Below are 25,905 nucleotides of genomic sequence, written 5' to 3'. Positions count from 1 at the left end.
TGTACAGCTAACAAAGATGGAAGGGAGGATATTGAACTTTTTCACTATGAAGAAGTGATTAATATATATTTTTTCAGCTTGTAGGAACTTTATTTTCCTTCCACCTTCTTCCTCTTTGCTCAGGTGTCTATGGAAGAGCTCAGGATCACTCAGTGGTGGCTCCAACCCACTCGGTGGCCTGTGCTGTGGGAGCTGCTGCCCAGACCTCAGCGACTGGCTGGACACTCCAGCCTACAGTAGGGAGCTGCTGCATGGGTACAGAGGGCACCTATACACCCCCAGACCAGTCGGTCATGTTGCGCGCTGGAGCAGTCCATTCGCCCTGAAATTCCTCCTTGGTCAAAACCTTCTCAGCAACAGCCTGTTCCTCCTTCTCAATCTCCTCTGGGTCTCTGTAGAAGTAAAGATCAGGCATAACCTCCCATGGGTGCTCACGGGAGATAGTGCCACACATGCGCAGTACTTCCCCGGCCAGCATCCACCGCATCAGACTGACTGAGTGATCGCCTTCGTTGTTGCACGGGATGTCAATATCCACATAGCGCAGAGGTGAGTCTGTGTCACACAGTGCAACAACGGTGGGCAGTTGACGTAAGATGGCTGTGTGAGGGGCTAGTGGTCAGCCCCGGGGATCAGTCACCGCTGGAAGCTGTGCCTCCCTGAAGGCTGTGTGGATCTGGCTTGTGAAGGTCGCAGGAGTGAAACGGCCAGCAACTGGAGAAACTCCAGCCGCCTCAGGAAACTTCAGCACAGCTCGCTGCCCAGTGTTCCTGGAGGAGACGATGCTGACATCAGCAGGGTTTTCAATGGCAGCAATAGCCCTGGCTGCAGCTAATAGCTTCTCTCAGGTCCTCTTCAGATTTATGATGCAGATACCATCATTTTTCCTTTTGTAGATATACTGCTCCATCTGAAAGTCCAGATAGGTGCTGCCTAAGTGGGTTCCTGCAGCAAGGAATGTGAGGACACCCTCCTTCTTGATCTTCAGGACATCTAGGGATCCAGATAGTGCGTGAGTTCCCCTTTAAGTTATGATGGGAATCAAGAACAAGGTCGCCCTATGAACCTGTCCCAGGGCAGTGTGGGGAAAGCAGAAGGATAACTATATAAGGAGATATACTTTATCTGTTTTAACCATTACATAATGCACACATGAATTGAAGCATCACTGGGAACACCCATTTCATTAACATGTGCAATTTTGATGTTTTATGCTGGTTTCAAAATTACAGAAAAGCAATGAAGCCAGACTTAGTTCATTCGCTCTTCCTTCCAACTTCAGAGATCCTATCCAAGGCTCTTACTAAACGTTTGACCCTGACCTTGAGTCTCAAACCCAGCCTCAGTTGGGATCCAAAAAAAAGCTAGAAGGAGACTAACTTAGCCCAAATAATTCTTAGGCAATGGTAAAAGCTGGAGTCTAGAACGTTCCGTGAAAACCTGTCTGAATTAAAATTTTAATTAACTACCATTTTGTTTTGCTTTTGTTAAAACCTCCTCTGATGTTTGCTTTGTAACTTTTCACTTTCAACTTTTCTACCAGCATTTAGCTATTTCAACTCTAAACCCAAGAGACAGACTCAGACAGATGACTGCGCCATAGAGATTTTGACATAAACTCATCAACGAGAGTGGATTGTCTCTTATGTTTAGAATAATTTTGGTTAGCATTTTACTGGGTGAGATGTTGGAATCTAATCAGCTAAACCTTCTAGTAACGCTTGTAGAGCTATTACTTTGGCAAATATTTTAAAGAGAATAAAAATTTAATTTTCACTTATGCTCTACCTTGTCACGGGCACCAGAATATCTTGTTTAGCTCTGAAATGAATTAGACGGTACAATGTGTTTCCCTTCGTCAGGGCCGTGTTTAACACACCCACCCTGAGGTTGCCTGTGGTTCTGAAAGGCCTCTGAAGTTCGAGAAGTCAGCTTGGCCCCTTCAGGTAAAATAAAATATCTATTTAAAGACCCAGTGAGCCCATCCCTCCTCTTCTGACTTCAAAGGTGAAAGCGACCACAGCCCACACCAGAGAGACCAGAAGGCGTTTCTTCCCTGCCTCTTGTCAGCGAGGAGCTCAGGCATCCTCCATTCAAAACCCACACGGAAGGGGACAGGCAGAACACTGCTGTGTGTTTTCACGTCATTCTGTTTGTGCTCCCAAAACAAAGGACCCCTTCTTTCCAGAACAGAAGGACCTCCATGTTGGGTGTTGAGATTTTTTTTTTAATTGTAGTTTTGATGCTTCTATCACGAAGAGTTAATTTCTTTACTTCTTGGCTTTCCCATTTGAAAAATAAACATTGGCGTAAGACCAATCAATTGAGAGAAGATAAGAAAAACAGTCCACGGGCCAGGAGCATGGCGAGAATCGTCCAAATTTTCTTTAAAAATAGGAAGTGGCATAGACATACAACGCATCCTAACGTCTCTCCATGTAGTCCGGAGTATTTGCAGGATGTTTAATTTGTGTAAAAATTCAGATTGCATTGTGCTTAATGAGCATGTTCATTCCTCATCTTACTTATTCTATTTTGTAGCTTTCTTTGGTAACTTTTAATTATGTCTTATACCTGATTTCTAATTTAGCTAAAATTTAGCAAACACACATACTAACAGAATATTTTCATGTTATGATTTATTGTGGGATATTTTTCTTTTTGCTTGCTCTCCTTTTGAAGGCTGGCAAAACATTTCACCATAGTTACCAACTAAAGACACAACTGTTCTTTTGTAATTCTGTGAGGTTTCCGTAAACATAAAACAGGAACCTGAGACCAATAACAGAGATGAACATTCCTGGTTCCCTTTTCTTTAATTTTTTTCTTTCCTTTTTGAGATTATAATTACAATATTTATCTCTTCCCTTTTCTCCGTCCAAACCCTTCCACATAACCCTCCTTGTTCTCTATAAAATTCTTGGCCTCATTTTTCAATAATTGTTATTGCATCCATGTATGCAAATGCATGTGTGCATATATTCCTGTATAATGTTACTTTCATTATGTTTTCTGGTTTGATCATTTGGTACTGGATTACCAGTTGTTGTGTTCTTTCTCGTGAAAGACTGTTTCTCCTGCTCAGTATTCCTTAGTTGCCTTTGTGTGTAGAACTGAGGCCTCTTGGGCCTTTTGATTTTATCTCCAGCCCGCTTTAGCCAGTTGTTGATGTCCTTGTTCAGCTCATGTCCAGACAGTCATGTTTGTAAGACTTCATGGATACAGCTTCTGGCATTACTAGGAGACAGAGCCTCCCAGAAAACTCTGACCTCCGGACTCTTACAGTCTTTTTACACCACCTTAAGCAATGTTCTCCAAGCAGTAATATTTTATAGATTTATCCCCTGAGATCCGGCTCCACAGTTTTGCATTCTGATTGGCTGTCGTGGTCGGTAGTGGTCTTCATCTGTGGTAAAGAGAAGTTTCCATGATGAGTAATCCTCCTCCTAAGAGACCTTGATGATGGTTATATATTATTTTGAGTACCTGGTTCTGAATATCCCCATTGTGTGATTTATCACGTGGCTTCAAACCCACAGTAACACTGTGTCAAAGGAAACTTGGGTTGGCATTACACACAAGGGCAGTCTCGGATTGTTTTTCTTTTGTTGCTGGGTTCTGTGATAGCTGCCAACTAAACCATGTCGACCATGCCATAGAAGGTGATGTCTGTGCTTCCTTAAAGCTGTATATCCTAGCAACCAAGTCTGTATTTTATCACAGTATCTTCAGTAATTAGGATCCAAAGCAGAGATAGGCGCTTAACTGCTGTATCTGAAATCGGTCACAGTTGAGAGGGTCAGTAATAATCGTGTTCATTGGGGACTGAAAGAACTCTAAGCCATGTTCACAATTAAAAAATGTTCTAAAGCAAAGAAAAATAGTGGGAGTACAGCTCTAATACAAAGAACTGTTAAAATGTTTAATTCGTTTAAAGCAAAGTCTGCTGTTTTTGCTATCCTCATTATCACTACATTATATTACTTTATTTTTCTACTTTCTATAGATAAGAATGGCCGATCAATTTACTGAATTGTGTTGCTATAATACTATAATAGTACTAGTGACTAATGACTTCTCACTGTGTCTGAATGTCTGAAACATGGTGCTAAGCTGTTTTATTTATTAACAGATCAATCATAGAATGAAGTAACACTATTTAAATTTATAGATGTGCACCTAAGTCTTGAAGACATTTTGTAATCTAAAAAAAAATTTAGTTGATCAGTAATGCCAGAGCCAGAATTTGATTGGTTCCAAGCTATCATTTAAAATTTTCTTCTTCTTTCCCTCCCTGATGGCCTCACTCTGTCTCATTGTCTATGGATTCATAGCCTATATATCTATCTGAGGTTCTTAAGGTAAGAAATCTTTAGACTTCATTTCTATCTTGAATATTTGAATGTATATGATAATGCATTGTAGATGATATGCAGGTTTAAGAATAAAATGTGTGTACGTATGTGTATGTGTTTATTGATTGTATGTTTGTGCACCACATGTGTGCCTGGTGCCTACCTAGGCCAGCAGAAGGTGTTGCGTGCCTGGGACTGGACTTACAGATAGTTGTGAGCCACCACGTAGGTGCAAGGAATCAGAGCCAGGTCCTCTGGGAGAGTGACAAGTGCTCTTAGACACTGAGTCATCTTTTCAGCCCCTCCTAACTTATATTTTATATATACTTTGCACAAGCCTGAAGGCTATTCTGTACAATACTTTTGTTGCGCTTATTTTGATAGTCAAAATGTAAAATCCAAGTCAAGTGTAAAATCTTCCATTTGTGGTGCCACATTGGTACTCAAGAAGGTTTGAACTTCGGAGCATTTAGGATTTTCAGACTATGGAGCTCCAGCTTGCATTTATTTGTGTGTGCGCCTATGCGCATGTATGTCTCTGTGCGCACACATATATAGATTTCTGTATTTTGAGAATTGAGTCCTACTATCTGGCAGTTTGAATGAGAAATGTCCGTCCTGGGCTCAGGTACTTGAGCACTTGCCTCGCCTTGATGAAAGTCCCTGGAGGTTGTGGGTTTCCTAGGAGGCAGAGTATAGCCTTCAAAATTCCTGCTCTGCTTCCTGTGTGCCAATAAATGTGACCCGCTGCCTTCTGCTGCCATTGCATGCCTTCTGTGCCATCTGGAACTATTAACCCAAATCAACCCTTTTTCCCGAAGTTGCATTTGGCCATGGTACTTTTATTACAGCAACAGAAAAGCAACTAATACTTGTAGAAGCTTCTCATGTTCTTTCCTTTCATGAAAGTTGAATGAATGCAGACAGCACACAGAGTGTTTCATCTGCAGCAGTGCGTCAGAAGACACACCCGAGAAAGAGCAAAATAAAAATGGATTCTGGACACAAAAAGATCATTCATATGTTCATTGCAGTTCGTTTCCCAAGTGAAGCTTAAAATGCTCTTATGATTTGCCAAACTCAATTATCATTAGAACTTGAAGTCAATCCCTAATCATACCCTGCCTGCACTTTGATGAGTTCAAATAAAATCTGATTAAAAAATTCATCACATTAGAATTATTATAGACGGCGTAGAAGCATGATCAGATCCTCTCGCTCTTCTTCCTTGTGTTGAACTTCCCAACCTGGTCACAGATCTGCCAGGCAACAAACAGCTTCCCCGGCAGACGCTGTCAACACAAGAGGCTGCATTATCAACAAGCACAGGCTGCACCCTGATTCCTCAGTCTCACCGGCCAGAGGAGTCTTCATTCTTTTTCTCCTCGGAGAAGATGGGGAGAGGTGAGGCAAAGGCTATTATTCTAAACAAACACACAACAGCAGCAGCAGCAACAACTACACTACAGGAAAACCAAGCTTGACGGATTTTCTACTCAGCATCCTTCTTGGGAATAAAGTCACCTTCCCCAAGAGAAAATACATTGAAATGTGGTGCTTATGCCAGATTCAGAAATTCACAGTTGTGTCTCTCATTGGAAAAGTGTTTGTGGAATGGTTGGCCATAAGCGGTCGAGGGCTAGACAGTCAGAATTCCAAGGCTGTTTCTTATCCTTTCCACCTGAGAATGGTGCACACATCGGAGTCTCATTTCCTTCATCTCCAGCGCTCAGAGTTGCTGTTGCTCTGATAATCAGTCATATGGTAAACACGTTTATAATGGTAATCAATCATCAGTCAATATCTATGTGCTGGTATTAATGACAATAGTGTATCCATGTAAGCCTCCTGATAAACGAGGCTCAGCCAACACCTTTTAAATTCTGTTTCTGTGAAAAGATTGATGCTATTTTATTTAACCATGTTTTAAATACTGGATGCTAGCTCTTGTTGTCTGTACCCCCAGTAAGTGAGCTAAGTGTATTTCTCACTCAGGGTACCCTGTTGCTAAGGAGAACTGGATTCACACTGACTTCTTCTAACTTGGTCTAGTTGGCAGTACCCAGATGTAGTTACTCATCACGCCATGACTTTTCAGTTACTGGATCAGTCTTGTAGAACGAATACAGCATATTTAAAATAAGCACTAAAAAAAGTCTTTGCAACTTGGGAACGTATTTCCTAAATAGGAAGCCCAATCTCAAAATATTTGTTCCAGTCAGGATATGTCTAAAATCCGGTCTGAACAATTTTATTGCTTCCAGGGATGCAAGAAAAAAATTAAGAGAATCTTTACCCTAGAGAACCTTTCAATATAGTCGGTTAAAGGGGTGATAAGCTACAATGTTGATCATAAAGAATACATCTCTTGGCAAGATTTTCATAATTGTGTAAAATCCATGTATTCAAGGGAATTCTTAAATCACCTAAGATATTACTTGTACTCTCTAAGTTTTCCCTTTATGGTTTAAATTTTTAGGGTTGGGAACTGCCACCTTCACTATAATACTTCCACATAGACTACTTTTATAGAATATGACACACTAAAATACGTGTTGAGTTAAATTGATTGTAAAAGATTTTATTTATGAGACCAGGGAAACAACTGATTAAAAAAAAACACAGTAAATCAGTTGAAATCTGGGCTAATAAAGTTGAAATTAACTTATCAAACCAGGAAGGAAGTGAGTACAACCAATGAAGTGATTCATCTGAGATAAAATATTCAACAAATGAAAATTATGAGGGTCTAGGGAATTGACTCTTTTCTTCCCCGGGCTTAGTCTGAAGCCATGTCAGCATTGTGTTTGGGGTAGGACGTGCATTTATCATGGAACTGTTGAGAGGGTGAACAATGGGAGTGGGCTGGTGATGTCAGGCTCCCTTTGGGAATGAGATTGCTTCATGAACGTTGCAGCGAAAACACTGGAGTTTGGAAGAGAAGAGCCAAAAGAGAAAAAGCAGCAACGTTTCCCCTCAGGTTTCATGAGGTGAAGGGGCTTCAATAAATCTAGGAACGGTCGGGTCAGTAGTCTCTCCGCTCGAGGGGAATTCAGGCGAAAGCAGGCGATTGTCAAGCTCCCGAATGAGCTTGGAGATGGGCCTTTTCAATTACGCTCTCATGACTCATGCTTCCTGCGTGGTGATAACATAGAGATATATATTGCAACATCCATTTTCATCATAGCTATCAGTGGGAAGCTCACATATGGAACCCATTTTGATTGATCATCACGTGCACCTCTGTAGTGCAGAATTATAAGCCATGTTGCGGAGAGTCATTTTGAAGTGATAGATGAGATTTCTTTTCTGTTGGATGAATAATTACCTCCTAAGTACTTTTGTAGCTATAATGACTGAAGACATGAGCATCATTACATAAATGTTTGCAGGATATTTATAGTGACTATTAGTATCGCTCATTTTATTAGTATGTTTGTAGTAATTTATGCAAATCACCATAACACCAACCTAAATTTAATTATTAGTTTAAAAATAAGTAATATTGAACATTAGAATGTATTTTAGTGTATGAAAATCCATAAAGGATAAAGCTAATCATTTTAATGATTTGAAAGTGTAGCATGCTATGGTGTTATTTATATGCACAAGATTGGGTAGTCTGCTAAGCAATACCCCTTCATGCCCTCTCTCCTAAGGCCCTGCTTACTTTGAATTTAATTCCCTTCTTCTATGAATTCATCTATTACAGATATATAATATAAGTAGACTCAGGCAATATGTTTTCCTTTCAAGTCTAGTTTACTTCATTTAGCATGCTATTTTCCATGATCACCCATGTTGAAGGATGTGTGAGAACTTTGTATGATGTTTTCACTTCAGTTTCTTATGATGAATAATTATATACTTTCATTTGCCCGAGAAAGCAAGCTTGAAGTATGACTGTTCATAATGAAGTCATTTAAAGGATTAAGAAAGAGAGGATCAGAGAGATAAGTGGTCAGATTATATCAATTGTTACCGGATTCGCAATGCCTGATTTCAGTTGCTAATACTCCAAGCCACATCTCCGTCAGCTTTAACATCCTATTCCAACTCATTTCCTCTTAGATACTCTTGACATTCCTTTCTTTTTGCTTTGTACATGTCCATATCACATATTTATTTTCTCTTAGATCTTTAGTCTACCATCAGGATTTGGAACTACCAAATTACTGGTGGTGATAATCATATGCTACTCATTTAGGGAAATGTTTAGCTAAAAAAGAGACTGGCATACACTTTGCTCATTTACCTTTAGAAAATCTCACATAGAACATCCCCTTAAATTCTTTGCATCAGTGGGTGGTCCCATAATGGTCTTGACCCCTTTGCTCATATTCTTACTCCTCCCACTCTGCGACCTTGGGAGCTCAACCATGTGCTCTGCTGCGCGCCGCTGTCTCCATCAACTGCCAGATAAAGGTTCTCTTGTGATATTTAAGATAGTCATCAGTGTGACCACAGGTTAAGGTCAGTTCGGTCACCCTCTCCTCTATTGCTTAGGGTCTTAGCTGGGGTCATCCTTGTGGATTCCTGGGAATTTCTTTAGAGCCAGGTTTCTTGCTAACCCCATAAGGACTCCCTCAATCAAAACATCTCATTCCTTGCTCTCATCTCTGTCCTTCCTCCATCTTGACTATCCCATTCCCTCAAGTTCTCCTCGCCCCTCCCCCCCTCCACCCCTCTTCTCCTTCTATCCTCCCTTCTCCCCTCAACCCTATGTTTCCAATTTTGTCAGGTGATCTTGTCTATTTCGACTTTCCAGATGGATCTACATATGTTTTTCTTAGGGGTCACCTTGTTACTTAGTTTCTCTAGGATCATGAGCTATAGACACCATATCCTTTGTTTATAGCTAGTACCCATTTATGAGTGAGCACATACCATATTCATCTTTTTGGGTCTGGGTTAACTCACTCAGGATAGTATTTTCTAGTTCTAATCTGAGCTAATGGGAGCTCACCAACACCAGCAGGACTGGAAAGGAACGAGCATGAGACTGAACTAGTCCCTCTGAATGTGGTGGATAGTTGCATGGTTGGAGCAGGCTGAGGGGGTCACTGGCAGTAGCACCAGGATTTATCCCAGATGCTTATGCTGGCTTTTTTTGTGAGCCTGTTCTCTTTGTATGGATACCTTGCTCAACCTAGATGTAGTGGGTCCTTGGACCTTCCCCAGGGCATTGTGCCTTGCCCTCTCTGGGGAGTGGATAGGAGGTGGTGGGGGATGGGTGGAGGGAATGGGTGGAGAAGAGGGAGTGGGAACTTGAAATGTATAATGGGAAAAAGATAGCTTGTTTTCTTTAAAAAATAAACAAATAAATTCTTTGAATCGTCTCAACTGGTGCCACAGTATAACTTTTAAAATGTATTTTAAAGGACATCGACAGACATTTAACATAACTTATAGTCTTATCTGCTTCAAACACAGCAAAATTCTAAATCTTCAGGAAGAAATGTTTCATAATTCTGACTTAAAGAAAAATAAATGTAATACACATTAATTTATATGACTGAGCCATTTGCTTTGAACTTTCTGGAGAAAGATACATCTAGTTGGTTTTGGATCCCAGAAGACATTTCTTACTTTAAAATGATATCTAATTATCACCCTCTTGTAATATTTCCACGTGTCCCTGTAATTGTTATAATTCAGAAATGGGCCAAACTTGAAAAGTAAAAGTAAAATAAACAAACTAAGATTGACAAAAAGCAAAACAAAACAAAACAAAAAAACTATTGCAGATGCTTCCAGTGTAATTGTGAAGAATTCTAAGGCTATGACCAATAGCTCAAAAGACAAAACAACAACAAAAAAATTAGAAAGAAAGAAAGAGAATTAAGAATGCCATGTTGCCTCATATCTCACTGTCTGAATACCTTCATCTGGCTTATTTTACTTAGTGCACTGCCTCCTGAGTCAATACCTCTTTGGTTACATTCATCTGTTCAACTATGTCTAACTCTGCCCTAAAAGGTAGGTATGAATGGTGAATGTGAGTTTGCCGAATGGTCCTTTGGTGGCATAATTCAGTGACATGGCAATAATTGACTGCCTTGTAGGAACACAAAGAAAGGGAAGAAAATGTTATGTGTCTCTGTTTCCACATTTGACACATTCTGTTGTTCAGGAGGTTAAAGAGGCAATGAGGCCCTGAGTTTATCTAAACCACCAGTAATGAGACATCTGCCTCCCAACAGAGTTTAAGAAGAGCCTATCTATGCAAGAGGCCTTGTGGAAATCAAGTCGTAAGTGAAAACAGAAGGGGGTAAATTTTTTTTCCAAAAACCTAAAATGTGACATTCACCTCCCAGTTGATTCAGTGAAGTAAAAGTAATTCCTCAAGGATGCAGAGATGAGTCTCGTGTACCTTCTCCCAAACTGCAGAGGACAGAGTGGAGAACACAACATAACATGCATGTGGCAAGCAAAGGGAAAATATGGGAGGGAATGCAGGGCCGATTTGAGGAAAACACAGTATGGGCATACCTAAAATCCTCAATTAAAATAAAAAGAAACAAAATTTTTTTTAAAAAAGAGACAGTTTAATGGGGGGGGGGGCACCAGAGTTGATCAAAATAGTGACAATAAAACAATCTTAATCAAAAAAAGTCAAGGAATGGAAATAATTCTTAATTAAAGAATTTGACACATTTTACTTTGTTTGGGATAAAAGTAAGAAAAAAAGTCACATAGAAATAATATCATATTAAAACTTTTTAAAAAATATCTTGATAAAGGAGAATTACTGTAGTAAGTGGAATAAGACACATAGAAAGGAGGGAATTTTGTCTAATTTTAGACATTTTCTCCATAACGCTAACAGCTACAGAGCGAGCCAGGAAGCAATGCTGCTTTGTTGTGCTTTAGAACAGAAAACACAAAATAAGGTATTTGAGTCTCAGTGCAAGAAGGTTGTTTTTCTCCAGTCATGTTAGGCTGCAAATAAGATCACATTAGCAATCTAAGCTAAAATGTTGCTTACTCCTGCAGTTCAGGTGCCTGACAAAGAGCCAGATTTTTAAAAAAAGAGAGAGAAAGTCAAAAAATTAAAAAAAATGAATAAACATTAAATTAGCTGAAACTCAACATTCCAGATAATTGTATGTAGTGCTATAAATAAATGATAATAATGGTAACTTTTGAAATATTTCTATTTATCAATAGCATTCTAATAAAATTTTGATCCTAAAACTTTACATCCTATAACAAAGATTGAGAGATGGCGGGTGTGGGACAGGCAGTAGACCTGCCAGGAAGAATTCCCTAGACACCTGTTCAGATCTGATTCCATCAGTCAGGAAATGAACATTAAAATCGATTTCTGCAAATCTAAAGTGATAAGAAATAAAGACATCTAAAGGAAAAATGACATGTATACATACAAATAAATACAAGTGTGTTTATATATTCTTGGATAAACAGAAAACTGTCACGGGATTTTGAAGGATGCACACTCACGGGGGGGAAAAAGAAACACGTGACACCCTCCAGGAGAGAGCTGAATGGTGAGACCCTTCTCTCTTTTTCCTTAAACTACAGTGCTTTCTAAATTTATTGAGGAGCATTCATTAGACTTACAGTCACAAAACTCAACACAATTGCTGAATGTGTGTTTGAAGGGAGATTCCAGGCAAAAGAGGAGGGGTAATTTTGGTGGAGGGCATGAACTGGGTATAGCTTGACCTGCGAGATTTGCCCCAGCTGGGCCCGTCTGGAACAACAACAACAACAAAACTGGGAAAGGCAGAAATGGGCTCCAGCAATGCTCATAGGGCTGCAAACAGTTCAGAAATTTCAGTGACAGGCCACATTGACGATTTTGATTTTGATACTCAAGAATGCCTTGTAAACAAGAGGGTCCATGAAAATGCAAAATGAGATTTTTGTGTCAAAAGAGTCGTTCTGCTGGGGCATGTGAGTGCACACCTGCCATCCATCCAGAGGTTAGGAGGTGGAGAAGGAGGCTTGTGAGTTTCAAGTTCTGCACAAGCCCGAGCTGTGCAGTAAGACCATGCATCAAAAAAAAAAAAAAAAAGAGAGAGAGAGAGAATGAACAAACTAATAAGCAAAAGATTACCATCCACTTTCATACCTTTCATACTTCATTCAGAAATGCCAGGCTCATCTGTGGGAGAATACTGGGCACCTCTATCTCAACCATGTAGATATCATTTAAATGTGACTTTAAAATCAGACAACAGAATATTAAATAAATGGTGACAACTCCAGAAAACTAATGACTTAATGAGCATGTGTGTGTGTGTGTGTGTGTGTGTGCGCGCGCGCGCTTCTGTTTGATCATGCCTGTAGTAACGTGAGTGAGAAGACAGATAAGATCAGAGGATAAGACATTAGCTGTATATAAAATATTTAGAGAGTGAATACCTTCCTTTTCTACAGAACTTTTTATTCTCCCTACCCACAGAGCTCCACGTTATAATTACCTTCCTTGCTTCTCATTGCAGAAATATTAGTACAATCTGCCTTAGAGTGTAGGGCGATTCTAATTGGTCTTATTCATAAAAACCTGGAGTCAGATATTGATCGAGGGTGATAGCTGAACGATCAGAGAAGCAGAGCTGTCAGCCGCTAATGCTTACCTCTATGAAATCCTCAGAACCAAAGAAGCAAGATCCTTTCTCTCTGCATCCTCAGACTGAATGTACTGAGATCCTGTCTCCACTGTTCTATTCCTGTTTCTATCTCCCTAGTACCGGGATTAAAGGCGCGAGCCCCCACCACCTGCCTCTTTCTCTATTAGACTGATTCAATCTCACGTAGCTCAGGGTGGCCTTGAACTTCTGTTCTTTCTGGAGCTCCTCCCAAGTGCTGGGGTGAACGGGGCGCCTGGAGTCACTACTGCCTGGTTTCCAAGGTTACCTAGTGGCTAGCTCCACCCCTTGATCTTCAGGCAAGCTTTGTCTGTCAGAAACAAACACAATTTCACGCTAGAGCTCTGTAGACTTCAAGCAGACTTCATGTACACGGCCTGATCGCAGAGAAGAGTCCTATTTTAGCAACAACCCGTTATGTAAAAAACAAAACAGTGGGATGGCCTAGATAGGTGGCTGAAACGAAAGAATTGAGACGATTCACAGCTCTCAAGTCTTTTAGACATTTTGCTTTCCTTCTGGTATATTTAAAGTTCCGGGGTATTATTTTTAGAGGTCAAGCATTTATGAGATCATAAAGGATCACTTTCTATATCTTCCTCTTTGGGGTTTCCTCTCCTCAACTCTGGTTCTAAAATAGAAAAGTAAATTGCATGTCCGTGTATAAATTACAGCCAAGTTCCACCAAGACCCATTCCCAACCCTGCCAGCATGGCCACGCGGTGCCCTGGCACAATCAGTTATCTCTCCATCAAAAACTAACGTAGCCCCAGAGGAGCAAGATCTGGAAAGTTTAGCTTTTCAATCCCCTCATATGTTTTGCTTTAGTTTAATATGTTTGTCTGGATACTTTGACACCATGGTGATAGGCATCAGAGAAATAAATAGAAGGAGACAGAAAAGAACTGAAAAATAAGGATGAAAACTTGGGAGACTAGGAATGGCACTTCTAGCTGAGCATTCTCTTTTTCTTTCAGAAGTCAGTGAGGGGGGATTTAAGAGCAACTGTGTGTCAGACAAGCTGGTGAATAATTATTCTAAGAGTGCTACTTTGCTGACTCTGGACTATTGGAGCTCATTAGTATGCTGAGAGTATTTAATTCTAAAAAGCGGTGCTTTAGCTTCTGTCCGCTGCACATTCCTCACGGCCCAGCTTAGCTTGGCATTAACTTCCACTCTATCTGTTAGTGTGACACGGACAACAGTGAAGGACCAGAGTCAGAAAGACCAGAGTCTAGATTCTGTCACCATCCCTTATGACTTATGCTATTAATCATCCATAAGGCTCACTTTCTCATCTTTAATATGTTCCTATTAGTGCCTACCTCAATTATTTGTGGCAGATAAAAATACCAAGCTAAAGTTTCTACCATGGTGCCCGATATGTCGGTGCGTGTCTCATTTCTCGTGATCCTCAAAATGTATATTATCTGGCTTTGTTTAATAAAATGAATGCCGAAGAAGAAGAAATGAAACAGCCAGACTACTTTGTGCCTGTTGAATTTTACAAATGTTAGAACCACTGCAGCTTGTTTCCTTCTCCCCTCTTCCTACAAGATCCTAACCAAGTCCAACACTAGTCTCAACACATGAAAGTTCAGGCTAAAAATCTTCTCCTTCCATTCCTACCAGTGTTGCCTGTATGAAAACATCTAATTAGAACCAATCAAATATGATAAGTTAACCTGAAGGAGGGCAGTAATAAAAGGTCAGAAATAAAGAGAAATATGATGCTATCCAATAAAACAAAAGCAAGCAAAAATGCCCGGGGAGGATCCAGCAAAGGCCTTCCAGCTAGTATTTGAGGTTGGGACTGGACATACTTTTTACCTTCATGTTAAACATGCACTCTAGACTGTATGTATTATTTGCTTTTATGGTTATAGAAAGATCCAATGACATGTTAATTATTTTCTCATTACTCTATCTCTAAGCAGCATTGAATCCCTGCAGATTGGTAAATAATGGTTTTATTCTTCTTTGTTATTAGCCTATTGATGCTCACACTGGTCATCACATGAGGGAGGCCTTGGAGGATTTCAATGGGTTAAAAGCCATTGAGAGTCCAGTGTGCTTGCTGTCTCTCTCTCTGAAACAGTTTATAAAATAATGCAAGGAATATTCTTTTGTCTGTTCTTATCACAAAAAATAAATTTGAGTTAATAAACTATACATTTCTTGGAAAAGAATGATATTGCAAAATTGGAATTAGTTATTTTCTGAGTTCTTATAAATACTATGCTTATTTTTTAGGATACAAAAAACCAACTTTAAATCCAGGAGTGCACACAAGTAATTTTCATTGTTCTAGCCGCCTTACTAGCATCTCTTGAGCATCATATATCATTGTATATCCCAATCTTTTTGTTGAGAAAGCAAACAAATTTTAATTCTATGTTTTAACTTTGCACATAAACCTAAATCCTCAGATATCATGCCCTCTTATTCCTAATCAAAACAAACTTCTCTGGGTAATTGGTGGGAACAGCATTCAGCCTAATGGAATGTTGGAAAAGTTTGTTCTGTAAGCTTGGGCTGGTGCCGTCAGCCCCAGGGTAGAAGTTGCCTATTCCAGAATGAAAAGGCATGCAGCCATACAGATTCCTGGGACTGTCCAAAACCAAACTGAATGCATAATGACAACAGTTTGCATCTTTGGATGAGTTTAAGCTGTTTTCTAAACATTTGGAAAATTCCCTGGGTTGAGAAAGAAGAATCCAATTTAAGAGGACACCGTCAATCAGTTGGTCAACCTATATGTGATGAGTGCCTACACCGTGATTTGTGTATAGCTCTCAGGGATGTGGAGGCTGTCAGACAACAACAGAAAAAGCCAAGTTCCTACTCAAAGCAACTTAGAAAACTGATTGAGAAACCAGAATGAACAGCCATAAAAAATTAGAGAATAATTAAATGCTAATGGATGGCTGCTGACTGTGAGTGTAATAGAAATTCTTAGGAGAGAAGGAATGTGTGCAGAAAGCTTTGGGAAGGGTTTCTTAGAAGAGATATAAGCTGCAGCCTTCAGAAGAAATTTGGAAGAGGAGGCGAATCACAGGCCAAGTGAGCAATTTGCTCAGCTTGTGGGCTAGTCTCTACATAGGCCGAGGGACTAGTGTTGTTCACAGAGGACGCAGTATAAATAAAGGTGGAATAGTCAGATGAAACCAGACTGGATTAAATGTTACAAAAGAGAGAAAATTACTAAAAATGTGAGCAGAAGAATAACCTACTATGAGTTAGTTTATTTTGAAAAAAAATCTGGCATCTCTGGAGGGAGGGATGAAGATAGTTTGATGTTTGTCATTTAAATACTTCTTAAAAAGATGGAGAAAATGACAAGTTCTCGAAAAGGAAGGGACTATGAGAAGGGCCAAGAATTTATGTATTCCTACTTGGATACCAAAGGCCTGGTTTCTGAGGGGACTAAAAGATATCAGTGGTATTACTAGTATATTTTTAATAGTTTAACGTCTGGTTCTGAACTTCATACATGTTTGGCCCTTGGTATATAACATAACTTGCTTAATAGTAGGTTACGTACTAGTTCTGGTATATAGGGTCATAAGATGACCCTAAATGATCTTTCCTTCATATATTTCCCCTCTGCTGAGCATCATCAGAACTTACAAATCGGATGAAATGTTACTTTGTGCTTCCATTATGTTTCCTGGCAATGGGATTTTAAAAATGTAATTATTATTGGTCACTTGACCTTGAATTAATTCAAATGGGAGAATTTATAGTAATGGACCTGATCTAATCACTTGAGCTACAAAACATAGAACCAAAGGTTAGAGTTGAAGGATACTAAAACATTCAAATGTGAGATATTCTCTTGCTGACTGAAAACCTGAAAAGCTAAAGCTTCAAGAAAAAGAAGAAGAAATGGCAAGAATACCCTGGTGGGATCACAGCTCTGGCTAACCTCTTGGTTGTCATTGAAGGGGCACATATACTGTGCTAAAGTCTAATCCAAAAATCATGTAACTCCCATTAGAGCCATAACACTGTTCCACAAGTGGGCTTTTCTTGTCTAGGAGATAGGTGACATAGTATTCAGGGCCCACAGCTAAGTAAGACTTTTGACATGTTTGCCAGGATAGATACCACTTTAAGTCACTGATAATACTATAAATTGTTACTCAGAAAGGAATGCCAATATACTATTGAACACAGATAATGAAAATATGTCAGTTGTTTTGAGGAAATTAAATATGAATACCAGTAAATGAAAGATAATATGCAGAATGCAATGCGTTAATGTACTGTTTGACATGCACTAAATGTACAATAGATATTACCTACTTTAACCTTTCTTTTAAATGAATTTATGTGTAACAAAATGAGTTAAGTATTAGTGAAATATCTTTTAATTAATGTTAGAGTTCTCAATAAAATGAGTGATGATAGTATTTAGACGTGATGACTATGTTTCTATGTGTCAGTAGATAATCCACAGGATAGATCAGTTGATTTACCTGTTCATGTTACCCAAATATTACCACAATTATTCTGTGGGGGTGTGAACAAATACTTATTTACCTTGGACAGGGTACGAAGGAAAGACCAAAGAAACAATTCTTCTCTAGTTTACTTGGTAAGCCATGCATTTGCTGAGTTGCTGGAGGAACATGGATGGAAGATTGATCAGCGGGGAGCAGGCGACTCGCCAAAGAGCACTTGCGTAGTGACTTAGGACAGTTGCATCCTTGAAACTCTTTGTTTGAGCAGCCAGTAGCTCAAATACTCAGTCTCCAACCCCCAGAAATTATTCGGTTCTTTTACAGCCTTGAGTAGGATCCCTGTCATTCTTGTAGCTTCTTGAGTTTCATGAACTTCCTGAACCTCTTAGGTTTCTTAGCTTTCTGTGTCTTATGAGCCCTTTCTCTCTCTCTCTAGGAAGAAAAGTTTCAATTTGGAGAAAATTGTTTAGTGTAGAGTATATGCATAGCATGCCTAGAATTCTAACTCCCAAACCATCAAAAAACAACAGAAAGAGGAGAGAGGAAAGAGGAAAGAGGAGGTGGAGGGAGAGATAGGGTGAAGGAGGGATGGAGAGGGAGAGAGAGAAAAATGAAAATGTTTGGTACAGCAGTGTAGATAGGGATAATATTTTAACTTTCTGTAATCTGCACCTGGTCTCCATAAAGTTCTTCGTCTTGGAGAGTGTATAAAGACTATTACACATCTCTCCATACATGTGATACCTTTCACTGTTCAACCCAATCCAAAGGGACATAGCAATGGACTCATGAAATTTCCCATTGTACTTGCTGCTTATACTGGCTACCTGGTCCTGATGAGTTCTGCACCAGTTCCGAGACCCTTGGCTATCCATTAGCCACAGCAGCTTTCTACAAGATCTTTGGGCAGGATGAGCACTTTTATCCGCAGAATGCTTCCTTATTGGTGAAACTGCACACGGAGATGAGGCAGCCCCACTTGCCGTTGGTTTGGTCTTTTTCACCTGACGCGCTCTGACATGGGCTCCCTCTTTTACCCCTTTGGTGAAGAGTTGTTCAAAGTTTTCCAGAGGCTCAAAATGCTCAATATGGTTTCCCCTAGGAAGAAAAGATGCATATAAATCTTGCCACACTTGATTGTGAATAACCGGGACAAGTCATGCTATTTTCCTTTCTTGCCTGTTTTTTTTTTAATCTTCCCTATTCCTACCAAGAGCTTTAGTATCCTCAGAACCCAATCTACATGCCCATGTGAATCATTCAGAGTCACCAGGGTCTCATCTCCTGTCTCATAAATATCACCTCAAATTATGGGTCTTAGCAAAGACACCATGATCCCTGATGAATTAAGTTCATATTTTTAGACATTTTCATGAATGCAATTTTATTAAGTCGAGTAAGCTAGTGCCAATCACTGTTTCCTTCATTCCCATTGCTCTCAGCAATTTTAATTCTTCCACTGCTGTCTTCCAATCCCTAATACTTATGGAGACTTCCGTTAGATACAGTCAACTGCCCCTAATGGTGCGTCTGAGTCAACCTTCCAGGGCTAGACATCTGCCATATTGACTCCAGTTGCACAGCTTCTTTCTCCAGAAAAGATGAACATTCACACTGCTCAATTTCTCCCCTTGTAGTTCCCACAACTTTCTCCCAGCCACCCTGTATCAGACAGCCTCCTAATTCAGGCTGGGAGAAGGTCTTTCATTTCTTGCCTAAAAGCTTTTCCCAATTCGAGCTGCCCAGATGCACAGTGTTTCCTGATTAGCAGAGTTGCTTGGACTGAACCATTATTAACATCTGCATCGGAATGCTGAATCATGGCCTTTTCTCTTCCAAAGGGAAGCTTTTCCATTCTTCCTCACTGTTTGATTATTCCCGTGGGTTTCAGGGGTTTGAATCCAAGGGGTAGTCTTTTAGTCCAGACCTAATTTGTGCTCTTTTTTATTTGCACCTGGTCACTTATAGAACAGCAAGCCAACACCCCCAGCTCCTCTTCCCTTTCCCTGCTAAACCCTATAGAGGCTAATGCACAGATCAACGCCCACACTTACTTCCTCCCTACCGCAATTTGCCCGCTGTGTGGAATTCTTTCCTGGCAGAGAGATTCAGCCTTAATTGCATATGTTATCAGTCATAGCAATGGACACACACTTGCTGCCATAGTATCCTTACAACCCCAATTCTATCTTCTAAATACTAATTTCAGGGGCCGAAAATAGTTTCTACTCCCTCAGTAAATTTGCAGACATTTCCATACTCAGAGGTGGACTCTATGCACCAAGGAGTCACGACATCCCACACAATGTCGAGGAGGGCAGTCACCTTGTGTCAGCTTTGGCTTCAGGTCTCAATACCAGCACAGAGAGTTCGTAACTGCCCCTACAGCAAGCGGACACACTTTCCCATACCACGGGAAGGAAGGGGGCCATACTGGTATTGCTCCTATGTGTGATCCACTCTCAGACAGATGAACTTCTGTTGGATGTCTTATCCATTTTGCTTTCCATGCAGCAACTTCTTTCCAACCCTCTTTTTGGTTCTGTTGGTTCCCGAGGCAGTGACTATTGTGTGGCTTTTCCTGGGGAGATGTGGACAAACATAAATTCATCCTAGACAGGGCAATAATGAAAGAATAATACAAAATATTCCAATAATGCCTTACCTGGTAAACAGATGAGTTTATTGGGATTATCTATGTGAACATGCATACCCTAAAGGCAGGTGCATCACCAAAAAGCCCACCTATCATGAGTGATGAAGCTGTGTTTGTAGAGAATCTTGCCTTGCTTCTTGGTAGCTCTACCATTGATTTTCCATTCACTCAATAGTCGTTCACTGCTTATGGAACTTTGGAGAGGCCTTGTGAGTCTTATAATTCTCTGAACATCCTAAATAGGTTTTGTGAATTTTCTAGAATCTCCTAACTCTATTACCGTCCTAAGTCTCATGAGCCTACTGCCTCCCACAGAAAGGCAATGTTTCAATTGGTAAGAAATATATATAACTAACAACTCCACCTGGTAAACTCTACCTAAGAGCCTTATTCAGAACAACTGAGTACAAGCCTGATTCCATGAAAAATCCCTAATGCATTTGGGATCAGCAGGAATTAATCCCTAGAACGGGGTGTTAATATAAGATGTTAATACACAACATTAACAAACTTATATGCCAAGTGACATTTCTAGGGATGATAGCCTAAGAAGCTGAAAAATATTAACTGACGTAATGCAGGCATTGTGTATAGCCATTATTTCTACATGGGGGAAGTGTTCATTTCAAGTAGTTAGTAGAGACTTCTGTCTCTAACTAATTTTTCGTCTTGCCCTCCTCCAAGAATAGAGTGGGCAGACAGCAAAGAGAGATACTTTTGTCAACACGGAATTTCCAAGCTTTAAATGGGACAAAACGACTCAAAAAGTTGCCACACTGAATTTAAATTGGAACTTTGAGTAGCGGTAGGATGCTAGCAGAAAGCTCTGAGAAGTGTTATAGCACCGGAAATGGTCCCAACTGAAAAGGTTGGGGGGGGGGCTTTGACTCCTAAAGAGCAGATCTTTCCAGAGCAAGTCTGCGGGTTAGCAGTAGCAGATTCCAAAGTCTGGCATTAGGTATAATGGTTGTTCTGTCTCTTTAAGAGACAAGCCACTCCCACTCCCTCCCCCATCTGCTGAGGCAGGCTGATCTTCAGCTTCCTGCCTGAACTCACTCTGTTTTCCATCTTCCTCTCAGAGAGGCAGCTTCGCTTCTGCCTCTCTTCCTACTTCTCTGCTTCCCCCTTCTCTGTCTCTTTCTCTTCTTTCTTCTTCTTCTTCTTCTTCTTCTTCTTCTTCTTCTTCTTCTTCTTCTTCTTCTTCTTCTTCTTCTTCTTCTTCTTCTTCTTCTTCTTCTTCTTCTTCTCCTCCTCCTCCTCCTCCTCCTCCTCCTCCTCCTCCTCCTCCTCCTTCTTCTTCCTCTCTCTCTCTCTCTGCCCCTTCTCTCCCTTCCCCCTCCATAACCGCCTGAATAAATATTCAACCTCACTCTGCATGTCGTGTCTATCCATGTCTCTGTCTTCTGCCCGCCCGCCATGTGTCTCCCTGCCTGGGACCAGTCATTGCTCAGGGACCGGCAACCTCTGCCTGGGACTGCCACCACATGGCCCACTACCACCGTTTTGGGACCTACAGCATTTCTGCTGCCTACTGCCACTAGGGATCTTGCAGCATTTTTTTTTTAAAAAAATCATAAAACTAGGTCTCTGAAAGCTTGGGTCTTGGAAGCTGGAAACATCTACAGGGATGAGTTACCTTGCGCAGGCCCTCTGAGCATGAAGTCTTAGAGGCTGAGGAAGGAAGGAATCCCTTTCCCTGCCGTTGCTGGTAAGGTCCTGAAGTTGGGCTCCCGTGAGCTCACTACCTGAGAGGAGCACGAGGAGCTTCCAAGGACTCCAGTTACTCATTGCCACTCCCACACCTCCAGTCTGGAAGGCACTGTTCCTTATCTAACGAGCAAGGCATCTGGAAGCCAGATCCTGACGTTTTCAGGCTTCTTCCTCTAAGGACAGGAGTCCCTGGAGTGTGAACTCCCTGTTGGAGTTGGGCACTGGAAGCTGGGAACAGAGCTGAGTTCCGAAGCCGTCTTTTTTTTTTTTTTTCTTCTTTCTCCTAGGCTCCAGCAGCAGCTCCGGAGTTGCAGCCCTAGAATATCCTAATGTATAGAGGTGCCAGAGTGCTAGCTGCTCCCTGATTGGCTGGGTGCAGGATACAAATAATGTGGAGAAATAGAATCAACCAGAAAAGAGCTGTCAAGCTTGGTTGAGAGAGCACAGGGAAAAAAATACTCAACTCCCCCAAAGCTTCCAGAAGTCCACCGGTCTCTGTCTCCATAGGGCTTGTGAGACACACGTAGAAGTCTCTGATTATCCCTAGTTCGTACAGCCCCTTTGCAGCAGGCAGCTTGCTGATTTTGTGTCCTTGCCTAGGGGATGGGAAGGGTTAATGCTGACACTAATGGCGATCAGAAGCCTGCTCCCTGCCCTTCAGGTTTGAGGCGGCTGGTTGTCAGAAAGCTCTGTGTGGGGAAGCATCTATTCCCAACCCATTCCGCGTTCAGTGACAATGAGTCCCCATTCTGCGCCAGCTACTCCACGCATGATTGGTGCTCAGGATAGACCTCCACTACCATTAGGAGGAAAATTAAATGAAGCCACCAATAACAAAACATGGATGTAAGTACAGCTACAGTCGCACCGGCTTGAGGCTGCAGGTTTAGATAGACCGAGGACAGAGGATATACCCTTGGCTCAGTTTCATCTGGACGCAGAAAACCAAATGTTGCCTGGAACTTAAATTCAGCTCAAGTCTATAGAAGTTCCTTTGACTACGTTGGAGCCGAAGGCATCTCAGGCAGAGAGGAAAGCCTGGGCTGAGCTGGCATTAGTGACAATGATAATTTAGAAAATTTTGGTACCAAATAGCTTGAGTTTCAAGGGTCAGTCATCAGTGGAGACGTGGAAGAGGTTGTCTTTGTCTTTATTATATTTTAAATATACTTCAGACAAATTAAGATTCTGTATTTTCCTTGAAAAGTCTCACAGTATGGTGACACTCCATACCGGTTTAGAGAAAAAAAAAAAAAACAAAACTAAAAGTAGGAACACCAGTTAGGGTGACGCTGTGGTAAGCCAGGACAAAAAGAATGGGTCGCAGCAGGAGCATTCTGGTGGTAATGGAAAAAAAGAAGATAATTCAATGAATTACTTAGAATTTGAACCAAATGGAGTTAGTAATGGATTAGTTGTGGGTGTGGAAGGCATGGGAATATTAAGATGACTTTACATTTGTGAGCTGATTTACTCTGTAGATAATGGTGCTCTTTATTGAGGCAGATAATACAAGGAAAAAAGAAGCCGCCGAGACAACCATGCTGGCTTTGGAGACTCCATGAGACAACCAGAGAGAAATGTCCATGAAGACATTTAAAAATGTTTATTTGGAATATACTTGGAGTCAGCTGTATACGTTCAGGACTTCAACACAAATTTAATTGTTTTTATCCTGCACCAATTCCTTTCCTCCATTCATAAAAAAAAAAAGTATTTAGCTTCTTTTTCAGGCAGCCCCCCTTTTCCTCTGAGTCTTCACCTTTTGGAGGACACAGATGCTACCCCAGTCTCTAGGAGTGAGACCGAGTAAATCTGAACAAACCTGCCCCCTCCCAAGACTGGCCTGCCATCTCCTTGTCTCTTTCTTTCTCTTTCCCTTTTGCCTTTTCCCTTTGGTAGCTTCCTTTCGTTCTCTCATTGTTTCTCCTGTTTTTACTCCCGTACTTACAATCTATTAAGTCCTAACTGGCGGAGGGCTTTGTGGAGCTCTTTGAACCGTCTGATATTTTATCTTATTTTCTAATTAGCAAGTTCGCTTGCCACAGTTTCATAGACTGCATATATTCACAAGAGTCGTGGATGCGGGTCATCAAGATGGCTCAGAGGGTAAGCTGAATTCAATTCCTGGAGGCCACATAACGGGGAGGGAGAGAAGCAGCTTTGCAAAGTTGTTGTCCGGCCCATACAGACCTGGAATGGTACACATGTTCCCCAGCATACACATATGTACAACAATAATAAACACTTTAAAAATTTAAAAAGAAAACACAAAAGTCCTAAAGTGAATGACAATTTATGACTTGCAGCAATAGCAGTAGTCAGAGTACTATCGTAGGGTGACTTTTAAGATTGGTTTATAGCACTTATTAACCCAGTGGATCGCATTACGTGAGTAGACACCTAAATTTAGGGAACTTGAGTCTTTTATTATTGGGTAATAATCATACCTTTGCTCCAGAACTGGGGTGAGGGTGGGGGAATGCATCATATTTTTTCAGGCCTATAGATACAAACAACTTTTTTATTCAAAAACTTCTTCCCCAAAGCTACTATTCTTTAGCTAAATGTTAGTTTCAAACAAGAAGTTACTAGGCAATTCACAAGCTATGACAATCTTGGAGAAAGTCTGAACACGAAGCCTCAGCATAGACACTGGGGAGAGTATGCCGAGCATATACAACATTAGAGAAATAACTCATGACTTTTGAAGTGTTTTAAGGGAATATCGAGAAGAGTCTACTGGGAAAACTGAGAAGAGGCAGCCAACACGGAAGGAGGAAACCCAGAAACCAGAGGAATGTTCTATAAGGAAAGGATGGTCAGCAATGTCACAACATTATCCAGGCCAACAAGGATGCTTCGGCAATAAAAAGAGAGGGAGGAAGGGAGGGGAGGGAGGGAAGGAGCGTAAGGGGGATTGACCTCTTGAAGCAGGGTCCACAATGTTTTGATTTGAGGTAGGAAGAAACAGAGGTAGTGAAATCACATATTTTGTTCAACCAGGGAGGTGGGTGGAGAGGAAGGCACAATAGTGGGAAAGGTGACAAAATGCAGTTTAGGTTCTTTCCAGAGTATCCCGAGGCTTTTTGGTGAGAGAACACTATTGCCAAAAGCACATCGGCTCTCAGTGTCTTCTATATGGATGAGTAACAAGCTACTCAACCAGGGCCTATGTTCTGGACTCCCCAGCATTCAGGTGCAAAATAATAATACGGGGAAGAACGAAGAAGCCAGTCTTCATTTGGATAGGGTGCAGGTTGTGGAATCCTGTGACCTGCGGCATCAAACTGACTTGTATTCAAACGCAGATTCCATAAGCTACTTCGCGCGGTGGAATCCTTAGCCTGAACCTGAGGTTTTTTTTTTTTTTTTTCAGCTCTCAAAAGAGCCAGTGATAAATATATTCAGTGGGTTGTTAAGAGCATGCAAAGTTCCTAGCAGAGGGCTTGCTTCATTAGCAATAATTATTCTTAAAAGATGAGGCCTCATTTAAAAATTACTTCGAGGGCAGGAACTAAGGCCTCAGTAGAATTACTTATATCAGTTTATGTGGAGGGAGCTGTGTTAGCAGAGGAATTGAGACGAAATTCCTGCTCTGCCCTCTTTCTGGAGCAGCGCGGAGAGAAGGGAAGATGTTACCAGTGGCCTCCTGCATATCAGTACCACCCCAGCCATCCTTGGAAGCCAGTTTTTGCTGTGAATGATTTTGGCTTTCGCATGCACAATAAAATTATCATTTTAAATGTCTTAAACTCATCAGACAAACTCTAGTTTTACTCACCTCAGATAAACCACTCTTTACTCAGAAATAGCAACGATGTCTTTGTTACCAAAATGCAAGAGTTATGCAGGTATTGCAGGGGTTATATGTTCTCAGCATCCCATTGTGGCTCATACAGAGGTGCACATGTGGCCTGGGAGCCAAATGAAAATTTAGGGTTCCATGTGGGCCCCTATTTGCATTTTTATTATTTAATATATGAAGTAATTATATTAAATTGGAGTTAAATGCATTGTTTGGGGGGGCATTTATACTATCTCGTTGAAAGGCATACTGTGAGCCCTGTAGGAAACTGGTCTGTACCCCCAGCTTGGAT

The 25,905-nt window shown here is 40.9% G+C and overlaps 1 pseudogene; it reads right to left on the bottom strand.

Annotated features, from left to right (window-relative positions):
• On the bottom strand, positions 1–21,883 carry LOC125414977 (small ribosomal subunit protein uS2 pseudogene; annotated as a pseudogene).
• Between the last annotated feature and the right edge of the window lie 4,022 nt (positions 21,884–25,905).

The sequence above is a fragment of the Myodes glareolus genome, chromosome 19, assembly GCF_982192425.1.
Source record: "Myodes glareolus chromosome 19, mMyoGla1.1, whole genome shotgun sequence".
Taxonomy (NCBI): domain Eukaryota; kingdom Metazoa; phylum Chordata; class Mammalia; order Rodentia; family Cricetidae; genus Myodes; species Myodes glareolus.
This window is presented reverse-complemented; position numbering and strand designations above follow the sequence as displayed.